Genomic DNA, 22,887 nt, shown 5'->3' with positions numbered 1-22,887 from the left:
GTAGAGTTTTTTGAGTTCTTTATAGATTCTGGAAATTAGTGCTCTATCTGAGTATGAGTGGCAAAGATATTCTCTCTTCACATTTCTGATAGTTTCCTTTGCTGAGAGAAAGCTTTTTAGTTTGAATCTATCCCAGTTGTTGATTCTTGCTTTTATTTCTTGTGCTATGGGAGTCCTGTTAAGGAAGTCTGATCCTAAGCCAACAAGTTGAAGATTTGGCCCTACTTTTTCTCTATAAGATGCAGGGTCTCTGGTCTGATTCCGAGGTCCTTGATCCATTTTGAATTGAGTTTGTGCAGGGTGAGAGATAGGGGTTTAAATTCATTCTGTTGCATATGGTTTTCCAGTTTTCCCAGCACCATTTGTTGAAGAGGCTATCTTTTCTCCATTGTATATTTTTGGACCCTTTGTCTAGTATGAGAAAATTGTATTTATTTTGGTTGTTTCCATGTCCTCTATTCTGTACCACTGATCTGCCTGTCTATTTTGGTACCAATACCATGCTGTTTTTGTTACTATTGCTTTGTAATAGAGTTGAAGATCTGGTATTGCGATACTCCCTGCTTTGCTCTTTCTACTGAGGATTGCTTTAGCTATTCTGGGTTTTTTTATTCTTCCAGATGAATTTCATAATTGCTTGCTCTATTACTGCAAGGTACATCTTTGGGATTTTAATTGGAATTGCATTGAATCTGTATAGTACTTTAGGTAGTATGGCCATTTTGACAATATTAATTCTGCCTATCCAAGAACATGGGAGATCTTTCCATCTTCTAAGATTTTCTTTAATTTCTTTCTTTAGTGTTCTGTAGTTCTCATTGTAGAGGTCTTTCACCTCTTTTGTGAGATTGATTCCCAAGTATTTTATTTTTTTCGATGCTATTGTGAATGGGGTAGTTTTCCTAATTTCTCTTTCTGAAGATTCATCACTTATGTATAAAAATGCATTGGATTTATGAGCATTGATCTTGTAACCTGCTACTTTACTGAATTCACTTATGAGTTCTAAAAGTTTTCTGGTGGAATTTCCTGTTCCTCTAAATATATAATCATGTCGTCAGCGAACAGGGATAGTTTGAGTTCTTCTTTTCCAATTCATATCCCTTTCATTTCTTTGGTTTGTCTAATTGCTCTGGCTAGAGTTTCAAGGATGATGTTGAATAGAAGTGGTGAAAGAAGGGCATCCCTGCCTTATGCCAGTTTTTAGGGGGAATGCTTTCAGTTTTCACCATTTTTGAAATGATATTGGCCATAGGCTTAGCATAGATGGCCTTTAGACGATGTTGAGGAATGTTCCCACTACCCCAATAGTTCTAGTGTTTGAGCATGAAGGGATGCTGTATTTTATCGAATGCCTTTTCTGCATCTATTGAAATAATCATGTGATTCTTAACTTTAAGTTTGTTGATATGGTGAATGACACTTATTGATTCCAGATGTTGAACCAACCTTGCATCCCTGGGGATAAAACCCACTTGATCGTGTGCACTATCTTTTTAATATATTTTTGTATGTGATTTGCTAAAATTTTGTTGAGAATTTTTGCGTCGATGTTCATTAAGGATATTGGTCTGAATTTTCTTTCCTCGATGTGTCTCTTGTCTGGTTTAGGTATCAGGGTGATATTGGCTTCATAGAATGAGTTTGGGAGGGTTCCCTCCTCTTCTATTTCATGGAATACTTTGAGGAGTATTGGAATGAGCTCTTCTTTAAGGTTTTGTAGAACTCGGCTGAGAGTTCTGGTCCTAGACTTTTCTTTGTTGGTAGGCTTTTGAGGACTTCTTCTATTTCATTGCTTGAAATTGATTTATTTAAGTTGTGTATGTCCTCCTCGTTCAGTTTAGGTAATTCATATGTCTCTAGAAATTTGTTGATGTCTTCGAGGTTTTCTATTTTGTTGGAGTATAGGTTTTCAAAATAGCTTCTAATTATGTTTTGTATTTCACCTCGTGTCTGTTGTGATATTTCCTTGTTCATTCCGAATTTTAGTAATTTGAGTTTTCTCCCTCTTTCTCTTTTTAGTGTGGCTAAGCGTTTATCAATTTTGTTTATTTTTTCAAGAACCAACTATTTATTTTGTTAATTTTTCCGATTGTTTCTTTTGTTTCAATTTGTTGATTTTGGCTCTGATTTTAACTATTTCCTGTCTTCTACTTTTGGTATTGGTCTGCTTTTCTTTTTCTAGGGCTTTGAGCTGTAGCGTTAAGTCGTTTATTTATTGATTTCTATTTCTTTTGTTGAATGCGCCCCATGAAATAAATCTTCCTCTAAGTATTGCTTTCATAGTGTCCCAGAGATTTTGATATGATGTGTCTTTGTTATCGTTTACTTCTAAGAATTTTTTTATTTCCCTCCTGATGTCTTCTGTTATCCATTCGTGATATAATAGCATATTGTTTAATCTGCAGGTATTGGAGAAGTTTCTGTTTTTTCTTCTGTCATTTATTTCTAATTTCAATCCATTATGATCTGATAGAGTACAAGGTAGTGTCTCTATCTTCTTGTATTTGCTAACGGTAGCTTTGTGGCATAAAATATGGTCTATTTTAGAGAAGGATCCATGTGCTGCTGAGAAGAAAGTGTATTCGTTCTTTGTTGGATGGTATATTCTATATATGTCTGTTAAGTCTAAATTGTTGATTGTGTTATTGAGATCTATGGTTTCTTTATTTAAATTTTGTTTGGAAGATCTATCCAGTGGTGAGAGAGGTGTATTAAAATCGCCTAGTATTATTGTGTTGTGGTCTATTTGATTTCTGGAATTGAGAAGGATTTGTTTGACGTACATGGATGAGCAATGTTCGGGGCATAGATACTTATGATTGTTATGTCTTACTGATTTATGCTTCCCTTAAGCAGCATGTAATGTCCTTCTTTATCCCTTCTGACTAGTTTTGGCTTGAAGTCCACATTATCTGAAATGAGGATGGATATTCCAGCTTTTTTGCTGTGTCCGTGTGCATGGTATGTTTTTTCCCATCATTTCACCTTTAGTCTATGGGTATCTCTTTCTATGAGATGAGTCTCTTGCAGGCAGCATATTGTTGGATTTTTCTTTTTAATCCAATCTGCCAGTCTATGTCTTTTGATTGATGAGTTCAGGCCATTAACATTCAGGGTTATTACTGTGATATGATTTGTATTCCCAGTCATTTGACTCATTTTTGTTTTTTGACATGATTTGGTTTCTCCTTTATTTGGCTATTCCTTTAGGCTAGTTCCTCCCATTGCTGATTTGCATCGTTGTTTTTCATCTCTTCCTCATGGAATATTTTGCTGAGAATGTTCTGTAATGCTGGCTTTCTTTTTGTAAATTCCTTTAGCTTTTGTTTGTCATGTAAGGATCTTATTTTGTCGTCAAATCTGAAAGTAAGTTTTGGTGGGTATAAGATTCTTGGTTGGCATCTGTTTTCTTTCAGGGCTTGGTAAATGTTGTTCCAGGCCCTTCTAGCTTTTAGGGTCTGGATTGAAAAATCTGCTGATATCCATATTGGTTTCCCCCTGAATGTAATTTGATTCTTTTCTCTCGTGGCCTTTAAAATTCTGTCTTTATTTTGTATGTTAGGTATTTTCATAATAATGTGCCTTGGTGTGGGTCTGTTGTAATTTTGTGTATTTGGAGTCCTATAAGCCTCTTGTACTTGGTTTTCCACTTTGTTCTTCAGATTTGGGAAATTTTCTGATATTATTTCATTGAATAGATTGTTCATTCCTTTGGTTTTTTTCTCTAAGCCTTCCTCAATCCCAATAATTCTTAAATTTGGCCTTTTCATGATATCCCATAATTCTAGTAGATTCTGTTCATGATTTCTTACCATCTTCTCTGTTTGGTCAACTTTATTTTCAAGATTACATATTTTGCCTTCAATGTCTGAGGTTCTGTCTTCCAGGTGTTCTATCCTATTGGTTATGCTTTCTATGGAGTTTTTAACTGGTTTATTGTTTCCTTCATTTCAAGGATTTCTGTTTGCTTTTTTTTTTCAGTATCTCTAACTCTTTATTGAAATGATCTCTTGCTTTCCATATTTGGTCTTTAACTGTTGATTGGTGCGATCATTTAATGCCTGCATTTGCTCTTTCATCTCCTCCTTCAATGCCTGCATTTGCTCTTTCATCTCCTTGTTTGCTTCCCTGATTGTTTTAATTATGTACATTCTGAACTCCCTTTCTGACATTTCTTCTGCTGTGCTGTCATTGGGTTTTATTGATATAGTATCTTGGCTTGTTTGGGACATTTTCTTCCCTTGTTTCTCAATTGGTCAGATGTCAGTGGGACTCTGAGATATTGCAGATTTCCTCTATTGGCTTATAGTGTCCCTGTAGATTTCCAGTGTATCACCTCCCAGCCTTCAGTAACCCGAAGTCTTGGAGGAACTTGATAATGCAGTGCTTCTGAAGAAAGCTGCCCTAGCCCGCTACTGGTTCCAGGGCTTGGAGCTGGCTCTGTGCGGAAGGCTTCACTGGGCGGTCTGCTCTGAGAAGCTGGCTGTGAAAGGAGCCTCCTGCCAGAGGGAGCCGGGCTGCTTGGGGAAGTCCCTGGCTGCCCTGTCCTGGTCCCTGAAGCTGCCTGCGGGCCGGAACTCGCGGCTGGCAGGACTTGGAGCAGGTTCTGTGCAGAAAGGCTCTCACTGGGGGGCCTGCTCCAAGAAGTTGGCCATGTGGGAGGAGCCCACCGTGGGAGTGAGCAGGGCTACCTGGGGAAGACTTAGGTGCCCTGCCCTGCTCTGATAAGTTGCCACTATCTGGGCCTGCCACCCAGGCTGAGCTTCACCCGGTGGGGGAGACTCACCCTATGGTTCTATGTTAGTCCAAGTCTCTCAATGCCTCCCCTTCTTGAGTCCTGGGTTCTGGAGCGACTGGAGATGCAGTCACCTTCTAGTCCCCCCATCTTGGATTGCCCCATGGAACGAGCCTGTGGCCGGAGGGGGCAGAGCCACCTGGAGAAGTCTCTGGCTGCCCTGCCCTGGTCCCAGAGGCTGCCTGTGGGTCAGAGCTCTCTGCTGGCTCTGGGACTTGTGGCTGGCTCTGTGTAGAAAGGCTCTCACTGGGAAGTCTGCTCCGAGAAGATAGCCTTGAAAGGCGCCTCTCGCCGGAGGGAGCTGGGCTGCTTGGGGAAGTCCCTGGCTGCCCTGTCCTGGTCCCTGAAGCTGCCTGCAGGCCGGAGCTCGCTACTGGCTCTGGGACTTGGAGCTTGTTCTGTGCAGAAAGGCTCTCACTGGGGGGCCTGCTCCAAGAAGCTGGCCGTGTGGGAGGAGCCCACCACGGGAGTGAGCAGGGCTACCTGGGGAAGACTCTAGCTGCCCTGCCCTGCTCTGATAAGTTGCCACTATCTGGGCCTGCTGCCCAGGCCATGCTTCACCCGTGGGGGAGACTCACCCGGTGGCTCTATGTTAGTCCAAGTCTCTCAATGCCTCCCCTTCTTGAATCCTGGGTTCTGGAGCGACTGGAGATGCAGTCACCCTCTAGTCTGCCATCTTGGATTGCCCCGTGGAAATAGCTAGATTATTCATTTTTACCACTGAGTCTTTCTTTATGTATTCTATAGGTTTAGTACTTTGTCAAATATATAGTTACAAACAGATTTTTCTTCTCATAAATTGAATTTTCATTCTCTTAATGATGTCTTTCACAGAGCAAAAACTTAACATTTTGATATAATCGAATTTGACACTTTTTATGGATTGTGTTTTTGATGTCAAGTCTAAGAACTCTTTGCCCACCCCTAGATAACAAGGATTTTCCACTATGATTTTCTCCCTAAGGTTTTTATAGTTGTATATTTAAGATTATAATCCATTTTGAGTTCATTTTTTGTCATTTTGTATTATATCAGTTAACTTTTGTGAGACTTAGGTCAAGATTTACCTGTATGCCTGGATGGATGTCCAACAGCTCAAGCACTGTTTGTTGCTGAAAAAGCTATCCATTAAAATGTTTTTGCAATCATCTATTTTGGGGTTCTTAATTTTGTTCCATTGATTTATGTGTTTATCTTCCTTGCAGAATTAAAATTTAAAATCAAAATGAGGCTTGAAGGAGGATAGATGGATTCTACCCATTTTTATCCTTAAAATGGTTGAAGTTATTCCAATATCTTTGCCTTTCAATATAAATTTTAGAATTATTATTTTATATCTACAGAAAAATTGTGCTGAGATTTTAATAGGAATTGTGCTAAACCTGTAATCAATTTAGGAAAAACTGACATCTTTACTGTGATGAGACTTCCAGCTCATGAAAATGGTATGTCTCTCCTTTATTTAGTTCTGAGATCTCTTTCATCAGCATTGTGTGGTTTTCAGCATACAGGTGCTGTTAGTCTTACACCAGAGTAACTTATTCTATTTCATATTTCTTAGTAAATGTAAATAGTATTTTATTTTTAACTTTTATGTCCTCATGTTCATTGCAAGTTGTAGAAATACAACTGATTTAATTTATTGATATTGTATCTTACACTGTGAAGCTCATTCATTAGTTCTAGGAATATTTTTGAAGTATCCTTGGGATTTTCCATATAGATTTGATGTAATCTGAAATTTGGAGAAGTTCCTTCCTTTATTGTTCTCTTTCTGTTAAGAGCAATTGGATAGTCATTCTTTTTTTTTTTTTTAATATGATAATTTATTACTATTGTTTTCATCAGCAAAATTTATGATCTTGGTCTTTCCTTCTTGCCTTTGTATAGGGCCAAAGAGAGACATTGGCTACTTTTAACAACCTTAAAGCAGACTCCAGGAATGTCATCAACAGCCTGACCTTTTCAACCAAATCCAGCAACCAGAACTTCATCATTTTCCTCATAAAGTTTCCTCATAAAGTTCAGGCAACCATCATTGGGTACAAAAGCTGTGATTTCTTGCCATTCTTGATCAGCTGCACCCTGACACACTTCCTAATGGCAGAATTTGGCTGTTTGGCTTCAACCCCTACTTTTTCCAGCACAATTCCCTTTGCATGGGAAGCATGACCAAAAGGGTTGGCCTTCAGGGCTGTGCTTTCATCATGCCACTTCTGGTCCCATTGGTGACTACGGAACTTCCTGGCAGTACGAAGACCGCGACACTTGCCCATCCTGTCGGTGCCAAGGGGCCCAGTGAAAGAAAGAGCTGGATAGCCATTCTTCTAGGACAAATTCTCTTAGTTTCCCTTATCTGAGAAAGTCTTGATTTTCCTTTCGTTCTTGAAAGATATTTTTGCATAGTACAGGATTCTGGGTTGACAGTTATTTTATTTCAGCACTTGAATAATGTGTTTCGTTCCTTCTTTCTTCCATGGTTTCCTTTTTCTTTTTTGATTTGTAGGTTTAAAAATTAAAACCATATTTATGTTTTCTGAAATTTGATTTTAAATTTTAATTCTGCAGATCTTGTATATTCTTTTTTATTAGACCTTTATGGTTATACCCAGTACTAGGGTCTTCCATGGTTTCTTGTGAGAATGTCACTGTCATTCAAAAAACTTTTTTCCTATAGGTAAGTTGCAATTTTTCCCTGACAACTTTCAACAATTTCCTTTTCTTTTAGTTCAGGAAGTAAAATTATCAGGTGTCTTGGTGTGGCTATCTTTAATCATATCCTGGTTAGCTTCTTGAATCAGTAGTTTTATGTCTCTTGAGAAGTTTTTAGTCAATGTTCTTTGAGTACTTTTTCAGCCCAATGCCAAATCTTCTTTCTTTGCTGCTTCCAGGGCCCAGATTACATGAATGTTAGATTTTTTTTTTTAAATCTATAAACCCACAGTTTCTGTAGGTTCATTATCTTTTCTGTCTCTCTTTTCTCAGTTTCTCAGATTAGGTCATTTCCATTGTTCTACATTTTGTTTTATTGATTCTCCCTTTGACCCCTCCATTTTGGTATTGTTCTCATCCTCAAACTTTTAATTTCAGTTATTGTGCTTTCCAGTTCTAAAATTTCTGTTTTATCTTTATATTAGTTTTCTGTTTGCAGAGACTTTTTACTTCTTTTCTGAGACTTTTTAGTTTTTCATTTGTTTCAACCATATTTATTATTATTCACTGACATTTTTATCAATTCAAAGTCCTTATCAGACAATTCCAACATCATATAATCATGGTGTTGGCATTGACTAATTGTCTTTTTACTCTTGGTTTGAGTTTTTCCCAGGTCTTTCTACAACAGTGATTCATTATTAAAACCTGGACATTTGTATTATGCTATGTTTTGAGACTCTGGGTCTTATTTAAGCCTTCTGTTTCAGCAGGTTTTCCCTGACACCACTCTGCATTACCTCATTACTGGTAAGTGCAGGTAGAATTCCATGTTTCCTACTTTTTCAGCTTCAAATCTGGGGGGAAATCCAGGGAATTTACTTCCATTTTGTTCTTTGATGGCTGCATTTCTCACTCTGACTTTTTCTCTTCATCTACTCCAACTTCCCAGTAGAACTTGACTATGTTTTATGAATGCACACCAGATCTCCCTTCTGAAAAAGAATTTTATTTATATGCCTTCTTAGTGCCATCCACATTTTTGTGACTTTCAATGGAAAACTTTATGAATTAGCTATTTCTATTACTTGTCTTTTATTGCATTTTTTCTCTAAATTTCCTAGATTTACACTTCCATTCCTCAGTCTTCTTCTGAGACTGCTCTCAAAGACCACCAGTTCCTTCCAAATTCTTTTATTAAATAAAAATGTCTGCTGTATTTGGAATTGTTTAAATAATCCTTTTAAAGCTCTATTTTCCTTGATTTCTATGATCAAACATTTGACTCACAATTATTTCACTAACCATCTGTATGATCTTGTACAAATCACAGAAGCTCTGAAAACCTAATCTTTTTCAGTACAAAATTGGGATTTTAATCCCAACCTGTATCTTTTAGGGTTGAACTGATGCTAAAGTGAGATTATAAGTATCGATGAACATCAAATAGTATCAGGCTGTATGACAGACTGTGGGTCCACAACAGTCTATATAACACAACCTTGGGGACTTGATTATAGTCTAATGACAGAGACAAATAAGTGAATAAACATTGGAACAAGTGGTAGGGAGCATCATGTGCACAGAAATGTCACAGGAACACTTAGAGCCGTGGGGGTCAGGAAATGCTTCCCAGAGAAGGTGTATCTAAACTGTGTACTGAAGGGAATAGGAGTTCAGTGATGGAATAGTACATGGGATGTGCTCTGCATACTCTGAGGTACTGCAAGAAAAAAACTCTTATAAAGTCAATTTTCATGCTATTCTAGTGAGTTGATTGCATTTACTTTCAAAGAGCTGCATGAGTATTACATGTAATCAAGTCCATTTTAGGTTTAGTTTCCTTGGAGGAAGAGATATCTTTTAGGTATATAACTTCTGGTGTATAACTACAGTATTTGAAAATGGAGAACAGTAACTTTTTTCAAGACTTTTGATTAATCTACTTGATAGAGATTAGCTTTTATATTACAATGACAGACTTTGGTAATTTTAACAGTAACTAATTTCATTAATTGCACTTATTCATATTTAAACACTTGATTGGGTTAATAATTCTACTATATTCATTAGTGCATCACCTTGTGCTTATCTTTTTTGTACATATAAACATATTTTTTATATATGATAATTAACTGATTGTGATATCCCCAAAGACTTTGAGTTTTTTTCTCTTGCAAATAAAACAACTCAGTCATCCATGCTTAGATAATTTCCTCCATGCAACCCAGCACTATTGATGCTGCTATTATACCTCTTCATCTGGAACTCTCTGACAGCTCACCATTCTCCATCTTTACCATCTCCAACTTTTACCCTCTGCTTTCTCATTACCTTTAGGCATACACCAGAGAATACAAGCTTGAACTTTATAATTACCGTCATTTACTTATAATTTGCTCTTCAGCATCAGCGACGTGAAAGCTTTCATTTCCATATCTAATTTGAATGAGATGACTTTAAAAATAAACACAGCCCAGGTAAAATGTTTTTCCCTGTTCATAACGAAATATAATTGTGGAGTTAGAAGACAAAATTTCTACTGGTTATATAATTCATGCCTAATAGAACAGAAAAGTACTATATATTTCCTTTAATGCTTGTCTTTCTGAATACTTGGTGGGGGAACAGTGTTACTCTGATACAATTTTAAATGTTGAATAGCTCTGCTTTGATGCACTTCTCTCTTTCTTTGTGTGTGTGTGTGTATACACACACACATTCTGTGTATATAATTTGTAAATATGTGCACGTAGTGGTACACATACACACACACATAGATATGTACATGTAGCAGTGTGACTTCACAGTCCTTGAAGGCTAAAAAAGTTCATTAGCCTAATTGTTCCATGCTGATGATTAACTAATAAAAAGCCTCCACAGAAAGTATATGTAGAACAAACCATGCTACACTTACTGAGTTTCTTTGTATGCTATTGCCACACAATAAAAACAAAGGGATGGTGACCCAAGTTATTCATCATGAATTCTGGCAATTGTTTTAATGCCATATACACCATGTCTCATGAGGTGCTTATTGCCCTATCATAATGTGAACACAGCGTTGAATCAAGGATATTACCCAGAGGAAGAGATGATACAATGTGTGTTGGAATCGGCCCTGAGGCCACTGTATTTGTATTCAACATTCATGACCCAGAATCAGAAATGCACTTGTCAGATCTGTGGAGAATTCTCAATCAGGAGGGGTTACTATTGCTTGTAATATCACTCACTGAATTCAAAATGACCTTGATATTTTTGAGAAAGTTTCCTATCAAAAATGCAAGTTAATGCTCTAAGGATAAGCATATAAATGAGAAAACATTTAGGACAAAAATCTAACAACAAACATTTAAGTTACGGTAAAATATAAAAAGAAAATGCAGTCAGAAAACTTGGAGAAATATTAACTGTTTATAAATAAAAGGTGAATACACAATTGATGATGATTTAAAAAAAAAAAAGAAAACATACCATACTCTTCAGTGGCTAAAGGTTAAGTATAGCTCCTTCCATTTTAGCCTGTCTTGGTCATATTTTTCTATTATTGTCTTTGGTTTGGCCACTGCATTTTAAATTCTACATGAATGAAGTAGAGAGTGTTCAGAGATGAAAAACAAATAAAGATGAAAGGAATAGAAAATAGACTCATGAAGAAAGATGAAAGGAATGGGGTCTATTTGGTCCAGAAGAATAAAAAATGAGTAACAGATTACTTGATTACTATCTTCAAATACAGGATGGATTATATAAGTGTGTTGAGTAGTAATTTTTCATTACCAACTAAATAAAAACAAAACAAGAAATACAAAAGAAGAGCATAATGAAAAAAAACACACAAGCATACATGAATGCTAAAGAAATGTTGGGTGGACTTAAGCCAAATAACTTAAATATGGAAATGATCAAATTATGCAATAGAACACTCAAAAACATTTTGGAAATCATTGCCTTGAGAAAAAAATGCTTCCTTTGTTTCTTATAAAAAGCAAAACTTTATGGAAACCCTAGAAAAACATAGGTAAACAAAGAAAAAATATTAAAAGTTCTTATAATCAGTTCCATGTGCCAGGGAGCTATTTTTCTTATCTTTTCTACACATACACTCACTCGCATATGTACATATGTGTATGTGTTTTAATTAAATGGGATAGTGTTCATTTTATTTTTCTAACTGATCTTTTTGCTTCAAATTATGTGAAGATCTTTTCATTGCTTCATACTATTGTCTTATAAAGCTTAATTTATTTAACCAATTCCTTATATAAGGAAATGTTTAAATTGTTTCTAGCTTTTGTTTTTATACACATTCAATGAAGAGTTGTATAATTAAATATTTGCCAGCATATTTGATTATATCTTTAATATAAGTTTTTAGAAACCAACTGCTGGGTCAAGGGTTCGTGAAATTTTAAGACTGTTAGTAACTATTTTTACTTATCTTCTAGAAAATTTGAAATGATTTATACTATCATTGATAGAGTAAAAGATTGCCCTTTCCTAAGGACTCAGAAATTACTGAATATTAGTATTATCATTTTAAAAGATGATGCCCTGAAAACTAGACCTTCCAGAACCGTCCTACAACCCAGTTAGTATGGAATAAATATATTGGAAAAAATAAATGTTATTAGAAACCCTCTGCATTGTAAGGGTTGGAAAAGCACTGTAGGCAACTTGCACTACTAAATGCATTTCTCCTTCCTTGCAAGGAGCATGTGCAAGAACCCCAGGAAGTTATTTGTGAGATGTGGGTAGGTGGAATGCAGTACCCTAGATCTACCCTGAATAAGCATGATTGTTTGTAGTCTTAATGTGTTATGAGAATTGGAACCTGGAGCAGTAATAATTCTTGTGGTCATATTCCAGATGGCTTAGCCAACATGTGGACATGATTTCTGTGCTCACCATTTTCCTGTAATTCTTTTTTCTTCAGTTAAGAGGAGTGTAAAAGCAGCCCTGCACCAAACTTGGTGGTAAGACTGATAGGATTAAGAACTGAAGCACTGAACAGTGCCTTTCTTACTCTGATAGGTAAGAGAGGGATTTATTTCCAACTCCTAAACCAGGGGACAAAGAAAAAATATTTTTAATCACTTCTGGTGTTAGCAAGTAAATTGAATTTTCCACCATTATGCAACATGGAAAGTAATATGTTACATAGTTATGAGACTCGATGTACAGTTTTTGTGGACATAAATAATTCTGAATTAATTTTCAATATCCACAAAAATCTCAGTAATGGTATGTGAATGTTTGATGATTAATGTCTATTTTCACTAAATCATTTTTCTTATAGGTATCTTCAGTAATTTGATTTCCATTCCTTTCTCCAAATGCATTTACAATAAGTGGACCACAATCTGATTATTTTGAAGTTTCTTTCAGTTAATTTGATTCCCCACATAGTACAATTGATCTAATTCATTGTTCAGAAAACCAGTTATTATAGCTAGAAAAGAAAACAGACCACAACCATCATATCAACTATGCTATAGTTAATTCAATTGTAGAATCTAAGGGTATCTGCAGAAATATATTTGGTTTCCTTTAAATTTTTTTCCTTTTCTCCCTATTTTAAATCGGAATCTACCATTTCTACAATTTTCTTTCATTTCTCTTAACATATCTGAGCCCCAGGTTGGATCAGGTCACATGACCCAGAATCTCTGAATCCAGGGTATTTTATGGTGGATTCCAGAGAAGAGCAGGGCCTGGGAAATACAAACCCCATCCTCTAGAAGAGGTGTGAGTGGCCTGTCAGTATAATGCACTACTGTGCATGGGGGACACAGGTGTATCAAGTTCTTCAGTTCACGACTATAAAAACACACACAAAGAATGCATTTAGATGGAGCTTCAGATTTGATGAACAGCCTATTTACTCAACTTCAAAACTAAAAAAGATTTGCCTTCAGTTTAAATCATATTAGCAATTGTATAGAGCACTAACTGCTCCCAAGTGACTGCAGCCATTCAGTTGACTGGTTCTGAAGACTTCATCTTACTTAATAGCTTTTAAATTAGTAGAACAAATGTTGAAAAGAATGCAGTATTAAAGTGGTATATGGTATTAGTTTATTATGTTGTAAAGAGTTAGTTAAAATAAACCTATGATTAACATAGGAATAATATTTGAAATTCAAAAGGATACACCAAACCATTCAGTATGTTCCTTCCCTTATTTTTTTCCTTCCTTCAATCAATAAACATTTATTGAGCATTTTTTTGTCAAGCACTGTGATAAACCCTGGGGATATAGTCATGATAAAGATGACAAAGCAAGAGGTAAATTCAATATTGCACTATAAAATGATAAGTGTACATGCTTAGATAACAATATACACATTAAACGAGAAGGTTAAGCTATTTGGGAGTTCAGAAAAATGAGGCAGGATTGAGAGAGCATCTCAGAGACACTTGACTCTTAAAGGATGACAAGGCATTTGAAAGGTCCAATTGAGATGTTCCTGGAAGAAGATAGTACAAGATATGAAGAAAGTACATGCAGTCATATCTGAACAGAAGAGAGCATTTGCTCCACAGGCAGGGACTTACATATTAAAGAGTTTTAGGTTGATGAATGATCTGACTTGTGTTTAGAAGATTCATTCAGCCCTCGTTGGGAAGAGACGTAGTGGACATGGAAACATTGAGGCAAGGACCCAAGGTTGCCATTAATTACAAGGGTCCATGTAAGAGAGATGAAAGCCTAAGTAGCCCAGAGTAACAGGAAGAATGAGGAGGCAGATGGATTTAAGAGGCAGCACATAACACACAAACCACAGGGATCACATACTCGTAAGCACAAAAATTCCTCAGAACTAAAATTGTGGTTCTCTCTCTTTTCTTCTCTGTTTCATTAATTATCTGGTTATTTTCATAATAGTGATGCTAGCATTTTCAAATTTGTGAAGCAAAATTTAGTGAGCAACACTTGCTAAAATAACAATTAAGTTCTAATAAATTCTTTAAATTTTGTTTTCAATGTATTGATCTTCAGTTAATTAGAAGGGATCATAAGGCTATTGATAAAATCAGCAGATTGTTGAAATAGGTTCCCAGAAACTGTCTAATCCCCACAACCATCTCTGAGAAAGAAAGACCTTAAAAGAATAATGTCACTGTCAAAAACAAAAGGCTTGTGATACCTGTGAACCTTTGAGACTTCAATATCCACCCACAACCCCATTTCTTCTTGGACTGAATCAGTCCTGGAAATAGCCATCTGATCAGTATAATGCACAGTCAATGTAAACACAAACCCACCATCTTTATGATCCAATCCTCTCTTAAAGAATAGTATATTAACTGCATTTGAGAAAAATGAAAAATGTAAAATATCTTTTAATCTGTCGGTTCATTTTTAAATTTTTTAAAAAATTAGTAGTATTTTTCTACTAACAAGAAAGCACTACCCAAATACAATGGAATATTTTAAAGCAATTTACCAGGTTCCAAATAGTTTTTGGGTTAAATGTGATTATAACTGCATGCACTTTATTAACTTGCTTCAAATATGGATTAGATCATTACTTTAATGATTTAAACCTCCCAATAAAAAGAAATTAACGTAACAGATTGAGCTAATTCATCTTATTAGTAGTTACCAGGCCCCTTTGGGGAGGGAAAACACTCTGTAATTAATGATACAATACTGGTGCACCAAAAACAAACACAAAATGTCCCTCATTCTTTTGAATTCCTTTCTCCAAAGGCCTGAGCCTTTACCAGGCAGGTGGTAGAACTTTACAGGATGGCCTGTTTCCACAAGGGTGATGCCAGGGGACTGACCTTAACAGGTAAGAGCTGAGTCATGCTTCATTGCAGCAACTGTTTCTTCCTTTATGAATAAATACTATGCCGTGGCTCCTGCCTGCAATCCCAGCTGAGACAGGAGGCTCACAAGTTCAAGGCCAGTCTCAGCAACTTAGGAAGACCCTCAGCAACTTAGTGAGACCCTGTCTCAAAATAAAGAATTCAAAAGTGGCTGGAGATGTAGTTCAGTGGTAAAGTGCCCCTTGGTTAGATTCCCCAGGAGTACCAAAAAATGAAAACAAAACAAAAGAGTACTAACAAAAATATAAATAATTCAGTTTTGAGATAATATTAAACTTCTTTCACTTCCAAAGCACATTGACATCATTCATTTCATTTGATAGCAAGAACTCTAATAAAATAAATATGGAAAGTGTAATCCATTTTGTAAATAAGGAAACAGCTGAACAAGAGTTATCTGGTGTTCCTTACATTACTCATCAAGCTGATGGCAAAGTGAAGACTAGATTCAAAGTCTCCCAACTCTTATCCCTATATGCTTATTTTTGTCACAACATAGTTAGGATGACACCATTTTTCTAAAGAATAAGATTAAAGCATGTACTATGCCATGACTTTTGGAGCAAAAACAATGACTTTCAGTCATACTTCACTTTTGTTAATTTGAGCTGAAGTGAGTAGCTATACCTGGAACTGTTCATGCCCAAAACTTAGACTCATGGTCCTCATGGAGGAAAATTCTTGGAATGTTTTTGAAGTTCTTTACCAAGGAGCAATAGTTGAATACATCTTTCCATTTTTAAATTTACTTAAATGTTCCAGTTTTAGCTTAGAATTTATTAAGGACCCATTTGAGTCCTAAGAGTCAGCATTTCTAATTGTTCTTTTTGCCAAGGGAAAGGAAAGTTTTATTAAAAATTGTTTCCATGGGCAGAAAGTGAAGCATAAATGAATGCAACAAATTAGGGTTGAAATACATTTGGGATTAAAAACTGTGTGCTCAGTTCTCTTCTTCTAGTACAAAGATAAGATGTCTAAAATGAGGCACATAAGTGAGTGACAAGGGAAGCTCCTGCACCCTGTGGTTTGATAGAGCTCATGGGGATTTCTTTTGGTTGAGTAGTAGTGGTTGATTTTGCTGTCATAGTAATAATCATAACCACAATCATTAGAAACTGCATTTTCTAGCACTGTGAGTTCCCTAAATATATTTTTATAGTGATTATCGTGGTTAACCTCACTATAGTCCTACGAGGAGGAAAGTGTTGTTTTGTCTTCATGCAAGAGATTAGGAAACTGAGGTTCAAAGAGAGGTCTGCCTTAAGGAAGACACTTGACAAAAATCTGTTGGTCCCTGGGGAACTATTCCTACCCCAAGGCCATGGCTGCTTTATCCCGATTCCCTAAATCCCAGGCCTTTGAACCTGGCCTCTCACATGTCCAATGTGTCAGGTTAGGACTCTGACTCAGGTGTTTGGACTCTGTGATCACAGTGAGCCATGTCTGGTCCAGCCTCTTCCCCAACTTTAGGTATCTGCTGCTTTCCTCAGCAGCACTGGAAATGGATATTAGTGCCGAAAGATTTCTGACCAGGCTCCAAGATGCAGCCCTTCCAGTGTGGAAGGAGTGTGGAGTATGTTACTATTTAAATTTATGTTTGTGTTCTCCTTTTTCTATTTTTCTTTTCTCTTCTTTTTTCCTTATTGGTGTGTGCAGGGATTCTGTAGGATGGTAACCATGGTAACCACAGAACAAGAGAAATGAGATTTCACCCCAAAAATGCATATCACAGACTGTTTACTAAAAGTGGCAGATTTGCCAGCTCTCACAGATGAAGACAAAAGCATCTGATGTGGCTTCCAGTTGGCTTTGTTGTTGTTCTAACTTTAATATGTGCATCCTCATATTGTGTATGTATGTGTGTGTATATTTTTCTAAATTAATAATTTACTTTTGGAGATTAAAACCTAATAAACTTCTTTATCAGGTAAATTAGGAATGCTTTCAAAATATATATGTCTCTTCACATTATTTGTGTATATGTGTGCATATTCTTGTTTACATTAATAGTGTTCAAATGGATTTTTTACCTTGGAGGTTGAAACCTAAGAATCTTCTTCTTCATGTATGTTAGCAATGTGTTTTTCTGTCACTTAAGTAAACCTTGTAAATTCATAGAACATGCCTTGGGAAGAATGCTTTTGTTTTTTGCTTTGTCAATCATACTTCATACTTCAATCAGATAATTTACTTCTCCATTTTACCATCCCCAGCATCTCAGTTACCCTGCAAATCACCTATAATAGCGTCTCTAACTGCGAAAAAAGCCTAGGAATGTTTTCTTCAGGCACTAAGGAATTGGGGCTGTTCAGGGCAGAAATGATGAAGTGAGCAAAAGAGACTTTGTTCTTCACTTGGATCTTTAATTTTATATCACAAAGAGGTAGAAATGACATTTCAAAAATAATTTGGGACTCTGGAGAGTTTATAAGAGTCGAGATTAAATTTTTCCCCAAGTATTCCCTCTCTCCCTTTCACAAGTACTTTTCATTCGCATCCTATATATACTGCTCTAAGCTGGGCATAGAATGAGCAGTGCTCCTAGCACCTAGTAACTCTGATGAGATTCATATTCCGTGGGTTTATCCATTACATTTAAGCTAAAGCAATCTAGGATAATGGTTAAATACAGAGTTAGGAACCAGCAAAACTTTGTTTAATATCTTGGTTCCTCTGTTTGCTTGCTCTGTGATATCTTCTCCAAGTAAAATAATAAGTGAGGATTAAATGAGATGATGTGCAAAGTGTCCAGAATGTATCGAGAGCAAAACTAAGTGAATTAATGCTCTAATAAAGTAGATGGTGGAAGTAGAAGGAGAAGAGGTTGAGCCATCTCTCAAGATGAGAGAGATGTTGGAACCATAGAAACTTCTTAGGAGAAATAGAAGTATAGAGGAAAGAGGGAAACATTAGGAACTAGATTAGGAGATGCCAGGATTACCCAAATGATGTCTTTTTTCTATTTCCCCAAGACACATGAGCCCAGGGCTCTTCTATGCACCCAATGTGGAGTGAGAACAGAGTAGGGAGCTGAAACTTTCTACCAAGCCTGGTGGGAGAGAGTTCAGTCAGGCTTGATTGAATGAATAAATAAATGAATAAGTAAGCAAGCATGATCTTCTGAGGACTATGGAATAATTGGAACACACTACAGTGTTAAAGGAGTTTGTGGGGTGAGGGTATTTTTCTGGCATGGAAGAAGCAAGGAAGATTTTATTTAAAATAGTGAAGGAAGGAAATAAGTGTGAAAATGACAAAAGAGTTCTAAGTAGAGCAGATATTACAAACAAAGATAAAATGGGATGAATGAAAGGTTATGAATGGGAACTTTGTAGCAGACAAGGTTTAGAGGCATGCGGCGTACAAACAACAGAAGAGAGGAAGAAAATGAATACGTGTTGGATGAATGAATGAATGAATGAATGAATGAATAGAAAAATAGGTTAGCACCAGGATGGTTCAGGGTATGGAGTGCTGAACTAATAGATTTGGATTTGGGACTAAAGGAGGCACACACTGAAAGCATTTTGTAAAATAATATGTTAATTGTTACTTTCATTGTCAATATCATGTCATGGTAATGAGAAACCATTATAGTTGTTGAGGAGAAAAGTTAAGATAAGCCTCACCTTGTTCTGTAGCACTGCTACCTAACAGAAATATATTCAAAGTCATGTGTGTAATTTAAAATTTTCTGGTCCCTACCAAAATGACGGCAATTTTTATACATATACTATCATTTCAACATGTAATCATTATAAAATTATCAATGAGATGTTTCAAATTATCTTTTAGCATTGAGTATATAATATCTGGTGTGCATTTTATATTTACTGCACATCTCAGTTGGAACTAGCACATTTCAAGCACTCAATAGCCACATGTGATCAGTAGTTCCTTATTTAATAGCCTGGGCCTATAGAATGCTATAGAGAAGTAAAAGACCAGAGGTGATTTTAACAGCTCAGGAGAGAAATAACGAGGGCCTAAATTTGGATGCTGCTGAAGAGAAAAGAAAAAAGAGTTCCAAGAATTATTGGACAAATAAAACAAATACCATCTGATATTTAATTGACATTGGGTAAATGGAAAGACTTAATGATGATACTACCAGCTCCAAGACTAGGAAGGTGGGGCCATCAAAAGGACTAGAACAAAGCAGGGGAGGGTGACTTGGGTGGGAAATGAGTCAGTGGGTTCTATTTTGAAGGTGTCTGGAAGACCTCTAGGTGAAAAAATCCAGTAGGCTCAAGAGACACAAGAGATCTAGAGAGGATGGGCACTGAAATTCAGATCAGGAGGTCATCACACAGAAGAAATGCTAAAATTCTTATGCTAGGTGACACTTCAGGGAGGGAGTGTTGAGGGGAAAGAGAAAAGAGCCTAGGATGAAAATGTGTACCTACACTTGAAAGTAGGGTGGAGGAAGAAGAGGAGATGGAACAGGAGCAATGAAAGAAGAGGAGGAGAACTGGAAAAAACCAAGGTAGAGCACATTTCAAGAAAGTAAGGGGTCAGACTGGAGAGGATGAGGAGGAGGAAGAGGAGAGGGATTTTAAAGAGGTATTTGGCAATCTTTAAGATTTTAGGGCACAGTGGGAACACTAGCTAAAATATCAGGGTTGAAGAACATGGTAAATGAAGTTAAACAGTGCATAAATATTGCTGCTTTCAGAAATTCGAAGATAAAATAAATAAGGAATATAGAATTGTATGAAGGACAAAGTGAAGAGTTTTAGGATCAGAGAGACTTGTCCCTGTTTACATATTCAGGAGACTGGTGGAAAAGGAAGGATGGAATAAGTAGTGGTGATAAATGGCTGAAGGGCCCCAAAGAGGCAGGAACAAAGGGGATCAAAAAGGCCATGGAAAGGAATAAGGTGAGCATCTATATTCTCCTCTAAGATAGACAGGGAAGGAGAGAGGGTGGGTTAAAATGTAGACATTTTAAGTTGGAAAAGAAGAAATTTTAAGATTCTTATAAGTCAAAAATCTTTGAAATTACTGGACATAGAAATTATAAATGAATGTGAAAGCAGAATAGATTTTCATAGAACTTACATAAAAACCTTGGACCACATATATTGAATATTTATTATTATGTAATATTTATTAAGCTTCTCCACTAAATATATAAGGTTCCAAATGGAAAACACAGCCAGCAAAACATATTAGGATATGCCAGTCAAGGTCTGAAGATAAGGTTAGTACCCAGTGGTACCTCACAAGATACCATTACCTCCATGAATTCATTATGGTTCAGAGTCTGAAACTAAGCCCAGACATGCTCTGAATGGATCTATTTTAGATCTAACTTGAAACTCAACCATTCCCCTACAACTACTCAGAAAGCAATTTAAGGAGAATAAGTTTCCTCCTTACCCTGATGACCTAATGTTTTAAGAGTGCTAATATTCTGTTTCTCTTATAGGAATTGTTATATTGTTTCCTGTTAACTACTGATAAATAGGAAAAGGGGAACAATCTCTAATGGAATCTCAAATGGCAAAAAAATTCACAATAAAATCCAATTCATGATAGCATTGTTATTCAAACAATTCTATAGTTCTTACCTATTGTTGAGAATTTATCCCAGAACATAAAAACTTTCAGTAATTTTAAAATGAATTAACCCCTGATAAACCAGCACATATTATAGGAAAGAAACAGTCAAACCCAAATAACTTTTCAACATAAACATTCCAAAACTGGTGTAGGAATGAACATGCATGCACTTACATACACATTTTTTTGGAACATAAACCTAGTTTTTGTGTGAATTTTGAATGAAAATATTTGTGTTAACAATGTGATGGGAGCCAAGCACGGTGGCACATGCCTGTAATCCCAGCAGCTCAGGAGGCTGAGGCAGGAGGATCACAAGTTCAAAGCCAACCTCAGCAATTAACAAGGCTCTAAGTATCCTGTATCAAAATAAAACATAAAAAGGACTAGGGGTGTGGCTCAGGGGTTAAGCACCTCGGTTTAATCCCTAGTACCAAAAAAAAAAAAAAAAAAAAAAAAAGTGATGGAAATGTAATTGGGGATTGTAAATGAGGCAGTATAAAACAATTCTAATTGGAAAAGTTTGTGTTCTGTGTTGATTATTTTAATTGGGGTAGGAAAACTTTTGTTTTGATTCATTGATATAAACAAAGACTACAATATAAATCACTGCGAAATGTAAAAAGATTATCATTCTTTTTAATGTTTGTGTTATGCTGCTGTCTTCCCACCCCTTTGCTTAGCATTTACAGTGTGAAGCAGGAGGGAAGGAGGACCCTGCCTGGCTGGTCAATCAGCCCTCACCTGCTGTGATCTGATTTACTCCCCAGCAGGTATCCAGTACTGCCTTGAATTTCCCTGCCCAGCCTGAGGCAGTATGGGTTGTTATTTTATGTTCAGACCCCACCCCTATCTATAATTTGTTTTCTACATGGAAAAATTCTTGCTATTTAACCAAAAGTGAAAGAGTCATTTTATTATTTGTAATATTAAACAAAGATCTAGAAAGGAATAGGAACTGTCAGTGTCTATTCAGGAAAGAGATATAACTACACACACATTAAAATTCCCTAAAGCTTGATCAAAAGTGCCCATTTTTCATTCCATCTCCCCTGGTGGGTCTATATTCTGTGGGGCAGTAGTGTAATGCTGGAAATCCTGTTTATCTGATTGCTGATGCCAAATGCTGTAGGGTGGGAAGAGAAATGAACAAGTGGCCCAATCTAAATCCTGTCATTTCCCAGAACCACAACTGGAGGGACACTCATGGCTCCTGCTCTCTGGGATTTGCTCTTCAGGACCTGAGCACCCCTAGGAGTAAATCCAGTGCCCCTGAGATCTAAAATGTAATACAGTAACTTTCACTAAGGTTCCAGACCTTAGTAGTTTTAGATCTCCAAGTCCTTGTGTGATTCTTTGAGTACCCAATGGAGAGTGGAAAGTTAGAGGTTTTGTTTGTTTGTTTTTGTTTTTGTTTTTGGTGTGTGTGTGTGTGTGTGTGTGTGTGTGTGTTTGGCTGCCTAATCTGTAAGGGGGGAATTCCAGGATCTGGTACTAAGTAGTTAATTTTCAGATATTTTGCTATAAATAAAGGAGAATTAATATCCCTGTGCATTTGCTATATCCTCTGGTTTCTCTGGAGAGGAGTCATTATTCACTAGTAGATCTCTTATGAATTAGGAGGAGTTTTTTTTTTTAAGTACATTATAGTTATATATAATAGTAGGGTTCATTTTGACATATTCATAAATGCACAGAACAGAGTTTTCTCCATTTCAATCCCCAGTGCCTCCTCTTCCCCTCCTTTTCTCCCTCCCCCTAATTGAACTAGGAAAAGATTTTATTCTACTGAGGATGATTTGAGTTGCTTCCATGTAAAAGTCATTTAGTAGTATAGAGGTGAAATACTCAAAAGGGGGATGTTGGTCACTAATTTACAGAGGTAAATTAGTAAAATAATTTAGTAAAATAATTAGTAAAAGAGGTCTTTCACCTCCTCGGTTAAATTTATTCCTAGGTAAGAATTTGGTTTGTTGGAGTTGTTTTTGTTGCTACTGTGAATGTAATGGCTTTCATGGTTTCTTTCTCAG

The 22,887-nt window shown here is 36.4% G+C and overlaps 1 protein-coding gene and 1 pseudogene across 2 annotated transcripts in view; both read right to left on the bottom strand.

Annotated features, from left to right (window-relative positions):
* The window catches only part of Lhfpl3 (LHFPL tetraspan subfamily member 3), a 546,343-nt gene that overhangs the window by 373,015 nt on the left and 150,441 nt on the right, over positions 1 to 22,887 (bottom strand). The window lies entirely within an intron of this gene.
* LOC124991931 (40S ribosomal protein S23-like) lies at positions 6,653 to 7,595 on the bottom strand (annotated as a pseudogene).

The sequence above is a fragment of the Sciurus carolinensis genome, chromosome 8, assembly GCF_902686445.1.
Source record: "Sciurus carolinensis chromosome 8, mSciCar1.2, whole genome shotgun sequence".
In the NCBI taxonomy this organism is placed as follows: Eukaryota; Metazoa; Chordata; class Mammalia; order Rodentia; family Sciuridae; genus Sciurus; species Sciurus carolinensis.
The sequence above is the reverse complement of the archived record's forward strand: the minus strand, read 5'-3'. Positions and strand labels throughout refer to the sequence as shown.